General features: G+C 38.1%; 1 long non-coding RNA gene across 1 annotated transcript in view; it reads right to left on the minus strand.

Annotated features, from left to right (window-relative positions):
- LOC110310012 (uncharacterized) overlaps positions 1 to 16831 on the minus strand; it is a 51334-nt gene that overhangs the window by 13067 nt on the left and 21436 nt on the right. The window contains exons 2-3 of the long non-coding RNA XR_015045644.1: positions 14075 to 14263; positions 3570 to 3718 (exon numbers count right to left, since the gene is read on the minus strand). This is a non-coding gene — a long non-coding RNA (uncharacterized LOC110310012). The remainder of the gene's footprint in view (positions 1 to 3569; positions 3719 to 14074; positions 14264 to 16831) is intronic.

A 16831-nucleotide genomic window follows, 5' to 3' on the forward strand; every position in this document is an offset into this window, starting at 1 on the left:
TGAAAATCAAGGCATAGCATACAGGAAAATGGAATGAGCATGCAATCTGGTTACAGAACTTCTGTGAATATACCCAAATAAACAAAGTCCTCATACAACAGAGATGCCTCCTAACATAAATGCATTCACAATAGCTAACTTATGGATCTGAATAGGTCTGCATTGAAGGGTCAAAAGGTTAAAAAAAAATGTGGTCCATGTTTAAAATAGCTGTGCTCAACCATGCATAATGTAATCATGTAGCTAGCAGAAGAATGAAATGTTAGTTAATATCAAGTAAGTTGAGCCAGACACAAATATGAAAATCAGGTATTTCCTCCATGTATATTGTAGGGGAGAAATGAAATTAAGGGCTAGCTGTTCTCTGAGAGTCTGGGGCAGAAGCTGACAAATACAGATGCTGATGTTCACAGCTAAACATCAGATTGATCATGGGGAGCCCAATGGAGAAGTTAGGGCAAGAACTGTGAGAGATAAACGGGTTTACAACCTCATAGGAAGAACAACAATATCAACCAACCAAACCTCCAGAGCTCCCAAGGACTAAACCACTAACCAAGGAGTACACAGAGGGTACCCATGCCTCCAGCTGGATATGTAGCAGAGGATGGCCTTATCCGGCCTCACTGGGAGGAGAGCTCCTTGGTCCTGTGGAGGCTTGATGACCCAGGATAGGGGAATGCAAGGGCCCTGAGGCACAAGTGGGTAGGTGGCGGGGGGGGGGGGAGCACCCTCATAGAGGCAAGGGAAGGGAGGAGGGGATAGGGGGATTTGGAAGCGGGAACTAGGAATGGGGAAAACATTTGAAATGTAAATAAATAAAATAACCAATAAAAATGAAAACAAAAGATTAACAATAGATGTTTTTAAAGAAAATAATACAGTATAAGTAATGAAACATTCTTTACTATTCATGGATATACGTGTCAGGGATTGAAGTTAGTGTGTTTGTAATTAAAGCACATGGTGGATGTATGGATACATAGGTAGGTTGATTGCACCTATTTTAAATATCTCTGCATACCTGTAGCTATTTGAAAAATTTAGCAAATACCTGCAATTAGTATAACATATACTCAATCTCTAATTAGATATGTTGGTTTCATTTCTAAATATAAGTCATTTACTTTATTCAAGCATTAACTTGTGCTCAGTAACCCATGGTTTTCTGCTCCCTTCCTCCACATGTAATTCTATCATCCTACCTGCAGATTTCAAAGGTCACTACTTATACACCATCTACTTTCCTTTTATGTAAGACATAGTGCTCATTACAAGAAAAATTATAAGTGTTCAGCCTCAGTACCCATGATTAACATCTCTCTCTTTGTGTCCTTGATGAAATTTACAAAGAATAATTTTTCACGTACTACGCAGGAAGCTTTCAAAATATTTGCATAAACCTAGATTTGTCTAAAGTACTTCTTAAAGTATGCAGCACACTGCTTGTGAATTATAAAGATTTATTATCTTTACAGTGGTAGTTGGGCTTCACATCATCTTCATAAATGTATAAGCTCTTTGAATAATAGGTTTTTAATTTTGTTTTCATTCTCTGCAGTTAAATAATTTTCATTCACATGAAAGATGAATTATGCCCATTAATTTTAAAAGAGTATCATTAAAGGTTTGGAAGTAAAGAGGCTATGTATATATATGAATATCAAGGTGAAATGAACAGAGAGTGATATACCAGGGACCTACAGAAAACCAAATACTACTGTGATACTAAAGGAACATAGCAATAAAATGACCCTTAACATTTTGGTATACTCATAGATCAGTGCCTTGCTCAGTCATCACTAGAGCTGCCTCCTCCTGTAGCACGTGGGAACAAACGTAGAGAACATAAGACTCTGTGCAGAGATTGAGTGGTCTCATGTCTGAAGGGGATGTCTTCATCAAAAACTTCCTCATGAAGCCTGTACAAGATGAAGCATAAAGAATGCAAGAAAGAAAGCAAATGGAGGGCAAGTGAGAAATAAAGCCTTGAAAACACAACAGGACTAGCACATGTACGCATTCACAAAGACTGTGCTAACTACTTGGTCCTGCCCAGGTCTGCATCAGATGGCGTCCTAGAAATGAAAGGAGGATCAAACTCATGCCCCAATCCAAACAATAATCTAAACAAGGAGGCACACAGTTACAGATAGGAAAACGAACATAGAGCAAACCTTACATTGTTTCACACACATCTCATGTTGACAGATAGGGAATGAAGTCTGTGCACACTGGAAAATTTAGAAACTTTTTGACAGTTTAGTCTCTTTAATATGAGCCACTTGTTTAAACAAATAAATAAAATGATTCCTAATGATATTCTGATATACTCATAGATTAACACCTAGTCCAGTTGTCTTCCTAGAGGCTTTATCAAGCCACTCATGCAACCAGATGCAGAGACCCACAGACAAATATGAGATAAACTTAGGGAATCCTTCTGAAGAAGATGTAAGATTACAAGAGCCAGAGGGGTCAAAGACACCTCAATAAAACCCATAGAATCAACTGACCTGGACTCAGGGTCTCATGAGACTGAATTCTCAACTAGGGAGTCTGCCATAGGTTCTGTGCAAATAGGTTACAGTTGTGCAGCTTAGACATCTTTTAAGACTCCTAACAGTTGGAGCACAGGCTGTATCTTCTCTGTTGCCTGCTTTGGGGAATGGTTTCCTCCTACTGGATTGCCTTTTCCAGCCTTAGTTTGAAGGAATATGCTTAATCTTACTGCCATTTGATGAGTCATATTTGTTGATATCCAAGGGACCCCAATTCTTTTCTGAAGAGAAACTAAGGAATGATTAATGAGGTAGGGATGGACTGCTGGGAGAAGGGGGAGATGTTATATATGAGATATAATATATGAAAGAATGGATTTTAAAATGTTATTTAAAAAGAAAGAAATATAACTAAGCATTCTGGTATAGGAACTATATAGATAAAATAAAACTATAAACAGAATGTATGTGATGTCAGGGACCCAGGTGTCTATTAGTCTCAGTCAACATTACAGCTTTGATAATACTTCTATCTTCTATTTAAATCAGAGCTGGCTAAATATCATAGGTGAGCTCAGTCGTGCCATATGTGACAGAAGAGTCACTCAGATCATTGTGATTTTGTGAAATGTGTGGTATCTTCTAATTAAGCTATCAAGTTTAACATATTTTATTAAAAACAAAGCATGTCATGTAGACAAAGTAAAATATGAAAAATTATGCAATTAGTTATGACCATATTTGCTTTGAGGAAGAATATAATTATTATAAGAAAGCATATTTATCATTGAAATGTGTTCTAGTTAAGTTTCATAGCTATTCCTAATCTGGTAATATGTAGTGCCAAATGTTACAAAGTATAAATGTTCTGTTGTAAAATAAATATGTATAATTCACTTCAAATAATAAATGTTATTCTAATGCAGAGTAGGATGAGAAAGAGAACTGAAAGGTAAAAATCAAAATTGAATCGTATTTCTTCATTCTGGTATGATTTTTTTTTTTTAATGTGGATACTTTGGAGGTTTTTGCCTGTGTTATATGATTTCCGGCAGTTCTTAAACTCACAATGGTGTCAGATTCCTCGTTCAGATTCCTGCTGGGGTGACACATGCTGATGACCATCCTGTGGGTGAGGATGGGCTCATGGGGAGATGCTCAAGAGAACACAGAGTGGATGGTCTTGTAGTCAGAAGGCTTCTAGGAAATGATGAGGGCTGAAAAAAAATACGAAGGAGGGAATACAAGATTTTCATTGTATATGAAAATAAGAAAAAAAAGCAGGATGCATATTTGTAGGAGCCCAGATGAGTGACAGTGTTACTGATTAAGGCATGTGTCATGTGATAAGGAAGGTGTCAACTCCCACAATTACTTCCAAAGAAGAAGGGTCAGTAATAGTCTGAATTAATCTCTCAAATCATGTCAAGGAGATGAACAGTAGATGAATCAGAGAAAGTTGAGGGAAATGTTACTCACCAGATCTCTGTCATTGGTCATGGAAAATTGCTATGGGGAATATTCTCTAGGCTTATCTGTGACAACTAAATTCTTAGAGGTTGTGTCTTCTTTCCTCTTCTATGTATTTAAGAGAAGCTACTATTATGGCTCACCGATGATTACTGTAATCATCCATCCCATACTTTAGGCTGATCAAAAAGCATAAAATCTAAAAAAAAAAAAAATCGAAACAAACAAACAAAAAAAACCCAAAATAACCAACATTATGGTATCAGTATTTGAAAATTCAAATTATTATGAAATCATTCACTACTGCAGGAGTTCACAGAATCATCCTATTGCCAACTTGATATTTTACAGTTATATTCAAATGGAGAGCATAGTTTTCACTCAGAACTATGATAATCAGTGCTATTGTCCTATTTTGGTCTGATATACAATCAAGTCATATTAAAAAAAAAAAACAATTCCCATTTTGATGTTTCCTATTTTTTCATCATCAAATTATTGGTTTTTTTTTTTTTCGTTTCTTTTTAATTAATTTTTTTACACTCCATACATTATCCCCCACCCCATCTACCCTCTGATTGTTCCCCATCCAATACCTTCTACCCAAACCCCTGTCTCCAGGTGTTTGTCCCATCCCTCACTCCACCTCTAAACTCTCTGGGGCCTCCAGTTTCTTGAGGGTTAGGTGCATCAGCTCTGATTGAACACACACCTGGAAGTCCTCTACTGTCTTGTGTTGGGGGCCTCATATAAGCTGGTGTGTGCTGTCTGTTGGTAGTCTAGTGTCTGAGAGATCTTGCAAGTCCAGATTAATTGAGGCTGATGGTCCTCCTACAGGATCAACCTTCTTCTCAGCTTCTTTCAGCCTTCCTTAATTCAACAACAGGGGTCAGCTTCTTCTGTCCATTGGTTGGCTGCAAATAACTGCATCTGACTCTTTCAGCTACTTGTTGGGTCTTTCCGAGGGCACTCATGATAGGTCCCTTTTTGTGAGAGCTCCATAGCCTCAGAAATAGTGTAAGTCCTTGGGACCTTCCTTTGAGCTGGTTAAGTTATTGTTTTTATCACTTCAAAATATTATACTGAATTAAAACTTGATTTATGACAGATATTTATGTATGGCTTAGACTGTGAAAAGTAACTACATCCTGTTTTCTGTTCCTATTTGAGTAACATATTTTCAATTAAGTTTTTGGGAGAAGCCATCTTTTTTTTTTTTAAAGATGTTTTCTTTATTTACATTTCAAATGTTATCCCCTTTCCCGGTTTCCCCTTCCAACCCCCCCTCACCTTGTTTACCAACTAACTTACTCCTGCTTCTTTACCCTGGCATTCCCCTAAACTGGGGCATAGAACCTTCACAGGACCAAGGGCCTCTTCTCCCAATGATGACTGACTAGGCAATTGTCTGCTACATATGCAGCCAGAGCCATGAGTCCCACCATGTGTTTTCTTTGGTTGGTGGTTTAATCCCAGGGAGCTCTGGGGGTACTGGTTAGTTCATATTGTTGTTCCTCCTATGGGGATGCAAACCCCTTCAGCTCCTTGGGTACTTTCTCTAGCTCCTTCGTTGGGGACCCTGTGCTCCATCCAATGGATGGCTGTGAGCATCACTTCTGTATTTGTTAGCGGGGGAACTATCTTTCATAGCAAAAAGTATGTATAATTATTGAACATGGAAGTTAATGATATTTAAATATAGCTCAGGAATCTAAATTACATCCAGTTCATATATTAATGCTATATCTTTAGCTGTTTACAGTGAACACGGATTGCAAAATATATATTGTATCAAAAATATATATCCTCTCCTTCATTTTGTGTGACCTTGTACTTCTTTGGTTTTCCTTTTTAGCCACTTGAATTGCAGTAAGGATGATTCAACTATTTTTTAAAAGTCTTTTATAAGTATATTAATTCATCTGATAACATTTGAATTTAAGAACAAACTTTACATTTTTATTTGATACCTTGACTTTTATTGGAGATAAATATTTTTGTTATGTATGTATATGTATCAGGTATGAGCAAATAAATCCTGAAGGACCTGTATAGTCATGCTCTTATAATAGAAAAGAAAAAAAAAAAACTAGAAAACTTTGGTCAATGTTTTAACTCATGTCATCATTCTTTTTTATTTAAAACTTATTTAAAGGTACTTGTGTGTGCTTTCTTGTCAGGATGACCAACAATTTCCCTCAAAACTCAAATTAGGTATTTGTGAGTTGCCCGTTTTGGGTCTGAGAAAATAATTGTCCTCTGCAAGAGCAGCCAGTGCTCTTAGCCACTGAGCCACCTCCCCAGTCTCCTAATAAATTAACATTCTAGCACACATCATAATGGAAATTTAGTTCTACATTGAGAGGACCTGCTACTCATTTAAGAATCAAGTGGCTCACTCATCCCTTACCCTCGTCTTCCTTACTGATCTCTTTGTTCTGAAGACAATTTGAGAACTATTTGCATTGTATATGTGTCTATATACATGAACTTATGTGATTATATATAATCTTAGAACAAAAGAAAATGGGATAAAACTGATATTTGTCTTTTTGAGCCTGGCTAAACTCACTAAGACCTGTTGCATGACTTTTCCTGCAAAAGGCATAAGTTTATTACTTTTTAAAAAAGGTTTATTTATTATTATATGCAGATCTCATTAAAATGGTTGTGACAACGTGATTGCTGGGATTCGAACTCAGGACCTTCGGAAGAGCAGTCAGTGCTCTTAACCACTGAGCCATCTCTCCAGCCCAAGTTTATTACTTATTATGGAGGAAAAATCTATTGTGTAGATATAGCAGACTTTTTAAAATGTGTTTCTTTGGGGGGATGCATATGTCAGTTTAGTAGTGTAGGTATTGAGAGTAGAACTGAAAAAAAATAATGACGTTTAAGAATCTGTGTAATATATTAAGATATTTATAAATCTGCATAAAGTGTTCTAATTTAATCTATTGTAAAAACAACTTTAAAAGTATAAATAAATGGCATTGTTGCATAGAAATAATATCTTAAGATAAAATATTAAGAAGCTATATTTATCTTGCTACTGATTTTCTCAATTACCTTTCTTATACAAAAAGTGGGGCTGTGAATGAGGCCCACCCTCATGTCTGTCTTCACACATGCTCTCTCTCAAAAAAAGAAAATACTAAAATTACAGTGAAGAGGACATTTTTACAAACATGTTCTATTTGTTAGTTTCCTTTGAGAAAAAAAAATCACTATTTGTTGATCACACATAAATAATTTAATACACATCCTGACTTGTGGATATCCAATCATGGATGCACAGGGGGTATTGAGGTCTCTAAAAGTAATGACATGACACTGTGACTCTTTGTTTAGAAACTTATCATAAGTGGTTCTGTGTTGAAGAAGAAGAAGAAGAAGAAGAAGAAGAAGAAGAAGAAGAAGAAGAAGAAGAAGAAGAAGAAGAAGGAGGAGGAGGAGGAGGAGGAGGAGGAGGAGGAGGAGGAGGAGGAGAATGGAGGAGGAGGAGGACAATGGAGGAGGAGAAGAAGAAGAAGGAGGAGGAGGAGGAGGACAATGGAGATGGAGAATAGGAGGATGAGTAGGTGGAGAAGAAGAAAAAGAAGGAGGAGTTGGAGGAGAATGGAGGAGGAGGAAGAGGAGAAGAGGAGGACAAGGAGGAGAAGAAATGAGAAGGAGAGGGAGAGGAAGAGGAAGAGGAAGAGGAAGAGGAAGAAGAAGAGGAAGAGGAAGAGGAAGGAAGGAAGAAGAAGACAATGCTTGAGTAAAAGTCATGCAGTAAGTAACATCTGTAAAGCTCTCCATCTTCCTCTGAAGACACTTCCGTCCTTTGAAATTTCATGAAAGGTTATGGAGACATCTATATCTTCTCATTGATATAGCACACACTTAATTATGCCACAGATAGTACTGTTTTGTTTTGTTTTGTTTTGTTTTGTTTTGTTTTGTTTTGTTTTGTTTTGTTTTGTTTTTTGAGACAGGGTTTCTCTGTGTAGCCCTGGCTGTCCTGGAATTCACTGTGTAGATCAGGCTGGCCCTGAACTCAGAAATCCACCTGCCTCTGCCTCCCAACTGCTGGGATTAAAGGTGTGCACCACCACTGCTTGGCCACAGATAGTACTTAACAGCGCCTTTATTTATCCTACTTTAATTTCATTCCAAGAATGATTTCATCACAAGCCCTTTCTCTCCATTAATTTGTGGAAACAATGCTTTGACATGTAGTACAATGTTTCCACATCACATTGCAACCTGTGTTCATCATGAGTAGACTAATGTTGAGAATCCTGGGGGTATGAAAACAAAGCAGTGTCATCATCAATACCTGTCAGTCACATAACATCAACATGTTCTACCTCTGGTAAGGCTGTCTTCCATCTCATCACTTTAGGTAGCATTTGGGAGTTATGCACTATGTTCTGTAATTACCACAAACAAAAAACACAAACACACTGAAATATACTCACACACATCTATATTCTAACCCTTCATTTACTACTCCTTTTGGGGGATTCACAATATGTAGGCCACACCTAAGGAAGTGTTAAACTCAGGAAGGATGAGTGTCTAATTAAATTTGAAATTATTATGCTTTATTAAATACTTTTTATTTTGTAATATACAAATGTATGGTTATATACTTTGGTGTTATTATAATACTTTATTTTGTTTCGTTTTAATTAGTTGCAACTTGCCTATTGGGAAGTTGATTAAACAGAAAGACTAAAAATTGAGTATTTGTTCAGTACAGAGAACTGGTATCCCAGCAATCCCAGCTTGGCCCTGAAAACCCTGAAGATTCCTCAAGAGCTCCTGAATGATCTCCCATCTGTGTGGAAATTCAAAAGAAGTGGCTTCCAATATTAGCAAAGAAATTGATTTTTAAAGATGAATTATGTGTGGTTGGTGAGATGGCTCAGCTGATAATGGTCCTTGCCGCTTAGTCTAATAAGTTAAGTTCAATCTTTAGGACCCACAGAATGACAGAAGAGTATTAGTAGTTACATTAAGTTGTCTGGTGACATCCACATGAATAGCATCTTACACACCCACACCCACATACGTACACAATGAGTAAACAGTTGTAATAAATTTACACACCACATTTTCATCACTGACTCAGGTTTTCCATGTTCAGATTGCTTCGTCACTTTGTCATGTGATCCCTATATGTTCATTTTGGGGAAATTTTAGTGCCAAGATAAAAAGACAACAAAGGAAACTATACTCAAAGCTGGGTCTAGGCACTAGCTAACACAGGCACACACTGCGCGCTCACACACACACAGTTGCTTACAAAGACAAAGGAATGTGGAATCAGCAGAGCCAGGTGAAGATGTAACATTGTGGAACACTGACTAGAGTCAGAGCTTTAGCTGACCTCTGTTGATAAACACCATGTCAAACACACTGGAACATTGTTTCATGCATAAGATATTGCATGTTATGGTACAGTAGACTCTCAGAACTGGGCAATACTACTGCAGTCAAATTTATTCCCAACAGAGTTGAAAAACTCCTGCATATGGCCCTTGAGTACTTAGGGGTGTAATTAATTACATACTGAGAGATAATTCCTTTGGTTAAATACATTTGCTCACAAATGTGCTAATTTTGTTGCTAAACTTTAGCCGGTTTATTTTATATGAATTATTACTGACACACTCTTACAGTTTGACTACTTTAACATATTCATTTGAATTAATTTTGCTCTTTCACTTATAAATATAAACCAAATATTATTATTTGCTATATTAATCAGGGTCATAAATAAATTTAAATACTATTACTTACTCCTTATAAACAGATTTTTGTAAAACACATTTATTATTTTTTTCAATATGTATATCACAACCTATAATTAACTGATCTATTTTATTTAAAAAAAATTTACCAGTAACTCTAAATTATCTTAGAATATAATATGGTGCTCATTCACTTAATATCAGAAAACTTACTGCTTGCATTGAGTAAGTGACTATTATGCTATTGAAGATTGCTTAATAAATATTTATCTCTGGGTAACTAGGAAAGGTTCTTTGTGCACTCACAAGCCAAATGGAGGAGTATGGAAATGATTGCATTGGAAAAACTGTGAAAAATTCAAAATAAAAATGTGTGAAGTAAAATTGAGAGGACAGAACTGATGATGGGTATTTGAGTAGTCATTAGCGATCTGTGTAAATGTAGCTTTGAAGTTATGAGTAAATTACAGACACATGCTGATGACATTTGTCTCAAATGAAAGTAGAGGAAAATAAGGCTACATAACATGAGAGGTTATAAGCACAGGTTTTCCTTGAGTCATTTAACAAGGTTCACTAATGGGGTATCTTTGTACTTGAGAGGAAAATTGAGTGTACAGGAAGCAATCCAGTCCCTGGGACCAGATCAACAGTATTATGTGTCAGCCTCTACTTTTGTCCATAACTGAGCCAAAGTATTAGGATTTGTGTGTATCCTATTGGCCATTTCACAATCTTCAACTCCATTCTTTCTTGTATGGGGATTAGAGCACTATGTAGAATAGGCATTTATTGTATATCTGTTGACAGGGTTTTTAAATCACTGTCATGCTAAAACAGGTATGATTTACATAATCTATTGCTGCTCGCGGTGGCCCTATTTCAGTTCACCGAGGTAATTATTGTCTGACTTAAATTTTGAGCACAATTTTGATGTTGGAATATAGTACATGAAAATGTACTGCAGTAGAGAAATTTGATAATAAAATAAAAATGTGAGCTGGAAATGAAGCATTTAATACAGACAATTAATATAATTTCTGAATGTTCATTTTCCTGATAAAAATAAGGGGGAAACTGGAGGCATAAGGCGAGAGTGGATGAATGGGTGGAGAAGCAAAGAGGCAAAGGGGATATTAGTGAGGGGAGATGGGATGTGAATTAGTGTAGGGGTACCCAGGAAGGGGGATATATTTTAAAATGCAAACAAATAAAATGATTAATTAATAAAAATCATAAATTGTGTTATTATATATATTTCTTCTATATGAAGTCATCAAACATTATTATATAAACTTCCTAATTCCAATTATTCATTTCATTTGTTAGTTTTGCCTTACAAAAATGACATACATGGTAAAAAATTAACCTATCTTGGGATTTTGTTCTGGGCAAATAGATATATTCATTTAATTATGTATACTGCTTCTCAATTATATGTACTTAACTGCAGTATTATTTTCATGGATTCGTTACTTTTTAGATAAAAGAGATCAAAATAAATAAAGATCAGCGCAAGGCTGGTTTCTTGGTTTTACAAAAAATTTAAGGATTTGTTGAAATTATTAGTTCTATCACAGGAATTTAATTATCCTTACATTTATAATGTATGACTCATTACTTTCATTTACATATGAGAACATCATAGCCAATTTAGGAAATTGTTTTTGGGCACATGTCAGTGGCAGCAATGTGCAGATTCTATTATGAAATTCAAATCACTTAACGGTTTTCGAGTCAAAATATCAGATGCCTTTTATATCTCTATCTTAACAATGACAAAATAGAAATTAATGTAGTATGTGCCCTGTCGATATTACATGGTAATTTGTCATTCATGGATTATAACCAGGAAATTTAGATTGACAATATATTATTCTGTCTTTAAGAGCAATAAAAGGTTCAAAGAGAATGTGATGGAGCCCATACTTAAATACTGAAAAGTAGTGTTTTAGAGCATTTGAACTGAGATAGTACAGTTAGAAATTCTCCTCCCTCTCCCTCTCCCTCTCCCTCTCCCTCTCCCTCTCCCTCTCCCTCTCCCTCTCCCTCTCCCTCTCCCTCTCCCTCTCCCTCTCCCTCTCCCTCTCTCCCTCTCCCTCTCTCCCCCTCTCCCTCTCCCTCTCCCCTCTCCCTCTCCCTCTCCCTCTCCCTCTCCCCTCTCCCTCCCTCTCCCTCTCCCTCTCCCTCTCCCTCTCCCTCTCCCTCTCCCTCTCCCTCTCCCTCTCCCTCTCCCTCTCCCTCTCCCTCTCCCTCTCCCTCTCCCTCTCCCTCTCCCTCTCCCTCTCCCTCTCCCTCTCCCTCTCCCTCTCCCTCTCCCTCTCCCTCTCCCTCTCCCTCTCCCTCTCCCTCTCCCTCTCCCTCTCCCTCTCCCTCTCCCTCTCCCTCTCCCTCTCCCTCTCCCTCTCCCTCTCCCTCTCCCTCTCCCTCTCCCTCTCCCTCTCCCTCTCCCTCTCCCTCTCCCTCTCCCTCTCCCTCTCCCTCTCCCTCTCCCTCTCCCTCTCCCTCTCCCTCTCCCTCTCCCTCTCCCTCTCCCTCTCCCTCTCCCTCTCCCTCTCCCTCTCCCTCTCCCTCTCCCTCTCCCTCTCCCTCTCCCTCTCCCTCTCCCTCTCCCTCTCCCTCTCCCTCTCCCTCTCCCTCTCCCTCTCCCTCTCCCTCTCCCTCTCCCTCTCCTCCCTCTCCCTCTCCCTCTCCCTCTCCCTCTCCCTCTCCCTCTCCTCACCCTCCCTCTCCCTCTCAGAGCACACCAGTGAAGTCTTATCTCTAAGAAAGGATTTGACTGTGTTTCTATGAACTACTTTGAAGATTCATTGTTCATAGAAAATAATAAGGTTTCAAGACCCAAATACTACCAGAAGAACAACATAAGAGGGAGCGGGGAGGGGAGGGGGAGAGGAGGAGAGGGGAGGGGAGGAGAGGGGAGGGGGAGGGGAAAAGGGGAAAGGGAAGAGGGAGAGGGAGAGGGAGAGGGGGAAGGGGAGGGGGAGGGGGAAGGGGAAGGGGAAGCAGAATCGGAAACAGAAACGGAAATGGAAATGGAAACGGAAAAAGAAGCAGAAGCAGCTTGCCATGAGGTTGAGCATAATGAGGAGTAATGGAATTCTCCAGGACAGACAGCTACACCAAAGTAAGCCAAGGAAAGCTTAAATACAAGTAACTAGGAAGTAACCAGGTAACAGAGAAGCTTAGGGATATTTGCTCAGTTGTTATTCTTAAAACATGTTGAATGAATCAATAAATCTCTTCTGCCCAGTCATTGGCTCTTCAGCTTTTTATTAATAGATCAGATAATTGGGGAGCAGTTCTTACTCCACATTGATACAGGAGTTTCTTCAGTATTCATTACAATGCCCATGCCTAGACTGTATCTTATGGCACAGAAATCATTGTCTTAGTCAGAGTTTTATTCCTGCACAGAACATCATGACCAAGAAGCAAGTAGAGGAGGAAAGGATTTATTCAGCTTACATTTCCCCTTTGCTGATCATCACCAAAGGAAGTCAGGACAGGAACTTACACAGGGCAGGAACTTGGAGGCAAGAGCTGATGTAGAGACCATGGAGGGGTGCTGCTTACTGGCTTGCTCAGCTTGCTTTCATATGGAACCCTGAACTACCAGAGCAGGGATGGCACCACGCACAATGGGCCCTCTCTCCTTGATCACTAATTGAGAAAATGCCTTACAGCTGGATCTCATGGAGGCATTTCCTCAAGGGAAGCTCCTTTCTCTGTGGTAATTCCAGCTTGTGTCAAGTTGACACACAAAACGAGCCAGTACAATCACCATCTTTATATACAGTACACAAGACTAAACCCCATCTTTCCATTTTAGTCCAAGAAAAGGCCTTTCTCTTATATTAATAAACTATCTACAATAAGAACAAATAAAACAATTATGATAACTATCAGTTAAAGATTACAATCATCATGCCCAGCCTATTTTTATTTGGCAACTTTGGAAAAAGTATTCTACTATGTGCCCCATCTTGTTGAGTTCAGAGTTCTGTACATAAATCATTTTCTGTCAAGACTTTCATTTATCAACCGAGAAAGAAAAAAATACTTAGATCTAAAAATAATCTCTTTAAAAGATGTCCTTAAATCCTAAAAATTTTAAGCATAGTTAAGAAACTCTAGCTAACTAATCTTCAACATCATTAGAGACAAGAAAAGGAAATACTATTTCCTGAGTGTGCAGGAAGTGTAGAACACGCAGCTTCCAAAACAATAGCAATGACAGAGAGCTGCCCAGACAGTCATCCAAGATTTCTCTATAAAGTTGAAGCATCCATGTTCAGCCTTCTTGCTCAGAATATGATAGACTGTTTTTTGTAATGCAAGATCTATGAAAGAATTGCCTACCTTGTCCTTGAAAAGTTTGACAGTTGACTTCCCTGTGTCCTGTTTGTCCAGTTTGAACAGTATTTTTTTCTAGAGTTGAAACAAGCGCAGCTTTTTGCCCAATATTTAGCTTGCCACAAACTCTATATGGAGGATCTTCAATGCTCATCATCTTCCTTGAAGCAGAATGCCAGGAATTGAGATGGCTCACTGAAAAGAAAAAAAAAATCAAAAGTCTTTTAATAGCTAAATATCCTTAAATGCCATGTTCTGTGGCTCTCTGAGGTTTCGGGAGATCATCTAAGTGTATCTAATTAGGGTACATGCTTGTTTTTAGCTACTTATTATCTGTCCAACTTTGAAAACATCTTTCTGTAATTAACTAGACAAGTAATTAATAACAAATCAGCAATGGTTCTCTGCTGTTTGTTTGAGCATGTGAAAGACATCAAATTTTTTGTCCGTTTAGAGTGTATAACTGAACTATAATATGAATTTCCATTAATGCCATGTGAAAGGGTAGAATGTAATGGACACTGTAGCCAACAAAATTTATTGGATACATATAGACCTACATATCTCTAGCTGTCTCAGAACCATTCTCATGTAGAGCAATCAGCATTTGTATTACCCATTTTGTTGTTCTTTCTCATTTTATTGTTCATGTCCGAAGCCAGGATTTTCAAAAATTCACCCCTTGTCAAGTATAATTATTTATTTCTTTTGAAGGAATACATAGCTTTTCTTCTCTAGTTGAAATAAAAATAAATTATCTTCCCTAATACAACACATTTCCTCTCTTCTATTCTGAGGTTATCACACTTATCACATATTTATCCTGATTTAATTTAGCAGGCCTTTCTAAAATCCAGTCCTTTTTGGCAGCTGTGCTGTCTCACAGGCATTTAAAAAAATTTAAAATCAGCAAAACACCATCTAAACTGTCACTGGGAGCTTCCACATTCCCATTCAGTTCTTTATCATTTTTTTTAAAGTCCTGTTAGTTTTCTTCATAATTGCTTGACATGTATGATTGTAAGATATATTAGTAACATTTTCTATGCCATAATATCTAACATTTGTTATAATGTAATGAATACACATATACAAGCATCAATCAGCTTCAATCTGTAAAGGCATTTCAAGAGAGCTATCACCGCTAATTAATGCTCAATCTAAGAATCAGCCTTTTCAGAATTTAGAGCAAAAGCCCCTTGGGATTCTGAACATGTATCAACTGTTTGATGTATTCACATACATATGTTTCATAATTCTCCAAACTCTAGAAAATGAAACATGTAAAGCTATTGTGTGACATTGCTCTTGGTAGCATCTTTAAGCAGAACTTAGATTCCTTTTTTTTTTTTTACATTAATTTCCAATGTTACCTCCCTTCTCAATCCCCTGTCCATGAGATCCCTACCCTATCCCCCTCCTCTTTGCCCCAAAGAGGGTGCTCCCTCCTCCCAGTCCCAACTCACTCCTCTAGTTTCTGGGACATTTTAGTGGTTCCCCCTGCCCTCCACTATGCACAGTATCATATTTCTATTCATTGTCCTGGCCCTCTGGCCTTCACTGCTGTCTACCCCCACAGCAGATCCTGCTCCACTTTCCCCTGCTCCCACCCAGATTCCTCCCTCCCTCTGCCTCCAGTGATTGTTTTGTTCCCCTTATAAGTGGGATTGAAGCATCCATACTTGGGCCCTCCTTCTTGTTAAGCTTAATACGGTCTGTAAGTTGTATCATGGGTATTCTGAACTTTTTGGCTAATATCCAATTATCGGTGAGATCATACCATGTATGTCATTTTGGGTCTGAGTTACCTCACTCAGGAAGATATTTTCTAGTTCCACCCATTTGCATGCAAAATTCATGATGTCCACATTTTTAATAGCTGAGTAGTATTGCATTGTCTAACACATTTTCTGTATCCATTCTTCGGGTGAAGGGAATCTGGGTTGTTTCCAGCTTCTAGTTATTACAAAGAAGGCTGCTATGAATATAGTGGATTACTTGTCCTTGTGATATGGTGGGACATCTTTTGGGTGTATGCCCACAAGTGGTATAGCTGGGTTTTCAGGTAGAATTATTTCCAATTTTCTGAGGAACGACCAGATTGATTTCCAGCATGGTTGTACCAGCTTGCAATCCCACCAACAATGGAGGAGTGTTCCTCTTTCTCCACATCCTCACCAGTATCTGTTATTGCCTGAGTTTTTGATCTGAGTCATTCTGATTGGTGTAAGGTGGAATCTCAGTGCCATTTTGATTTGCATTTCCCTGATGACTAAAGGTGTTCAATATTGCTTTAGGTGCTTTTTAGCCATTGGAGATTCCTCAGTTGAGAAATCTTATCTTAGCTTTGTACCCTGTTTTTTAATTGAGTAACTTGGTTTTCTGGAGTCTAACTTCTTGAGTTCTTTATATATTTTGGATGTTAGCCTTCTATCAGATGTAGGATTTGTAAAGATCTTTTCTCAATCCATAGGTTGCCTCTTTGTATTATCGACAGTGTTCTTTGCCTTACAGAAGCTTTGGAAATTTCATGAAGTCCTATTTGCCATTCTTGATCTTAGAATTGCAGCTATTGGTGTTCTGTTCAGGAAATATTCCCCTATGCCAATGAGTTAAAGGCTCTTTCCCACTTTCTCTTCTATTAGATTCTGTGTATCTGGTTTTGTGTGTAGCTGCTTGATCCACTTGGACTGGAGCTTTGTATAAGGAGATAAATATAGATAAATTTGCATTCTTCTACATGCAGACCTGCAGCTAGAACAG

The sequence above is a fragment of the Mus caroli genome, unplaced genomic scaffold, assembly GCF_978045245.1.
Source record: "Mus caroli unplaced genomic scaffold, Mus_caroli_1 scaffold_16, whole genome shotgun sequence".
Classification (NCBI taxonomy): domain Eukaryota; kingdom Metazoa; phylum Chordata; class Mammalia; order Rodentia; family Muridae; genus Mus; species Mus caroli.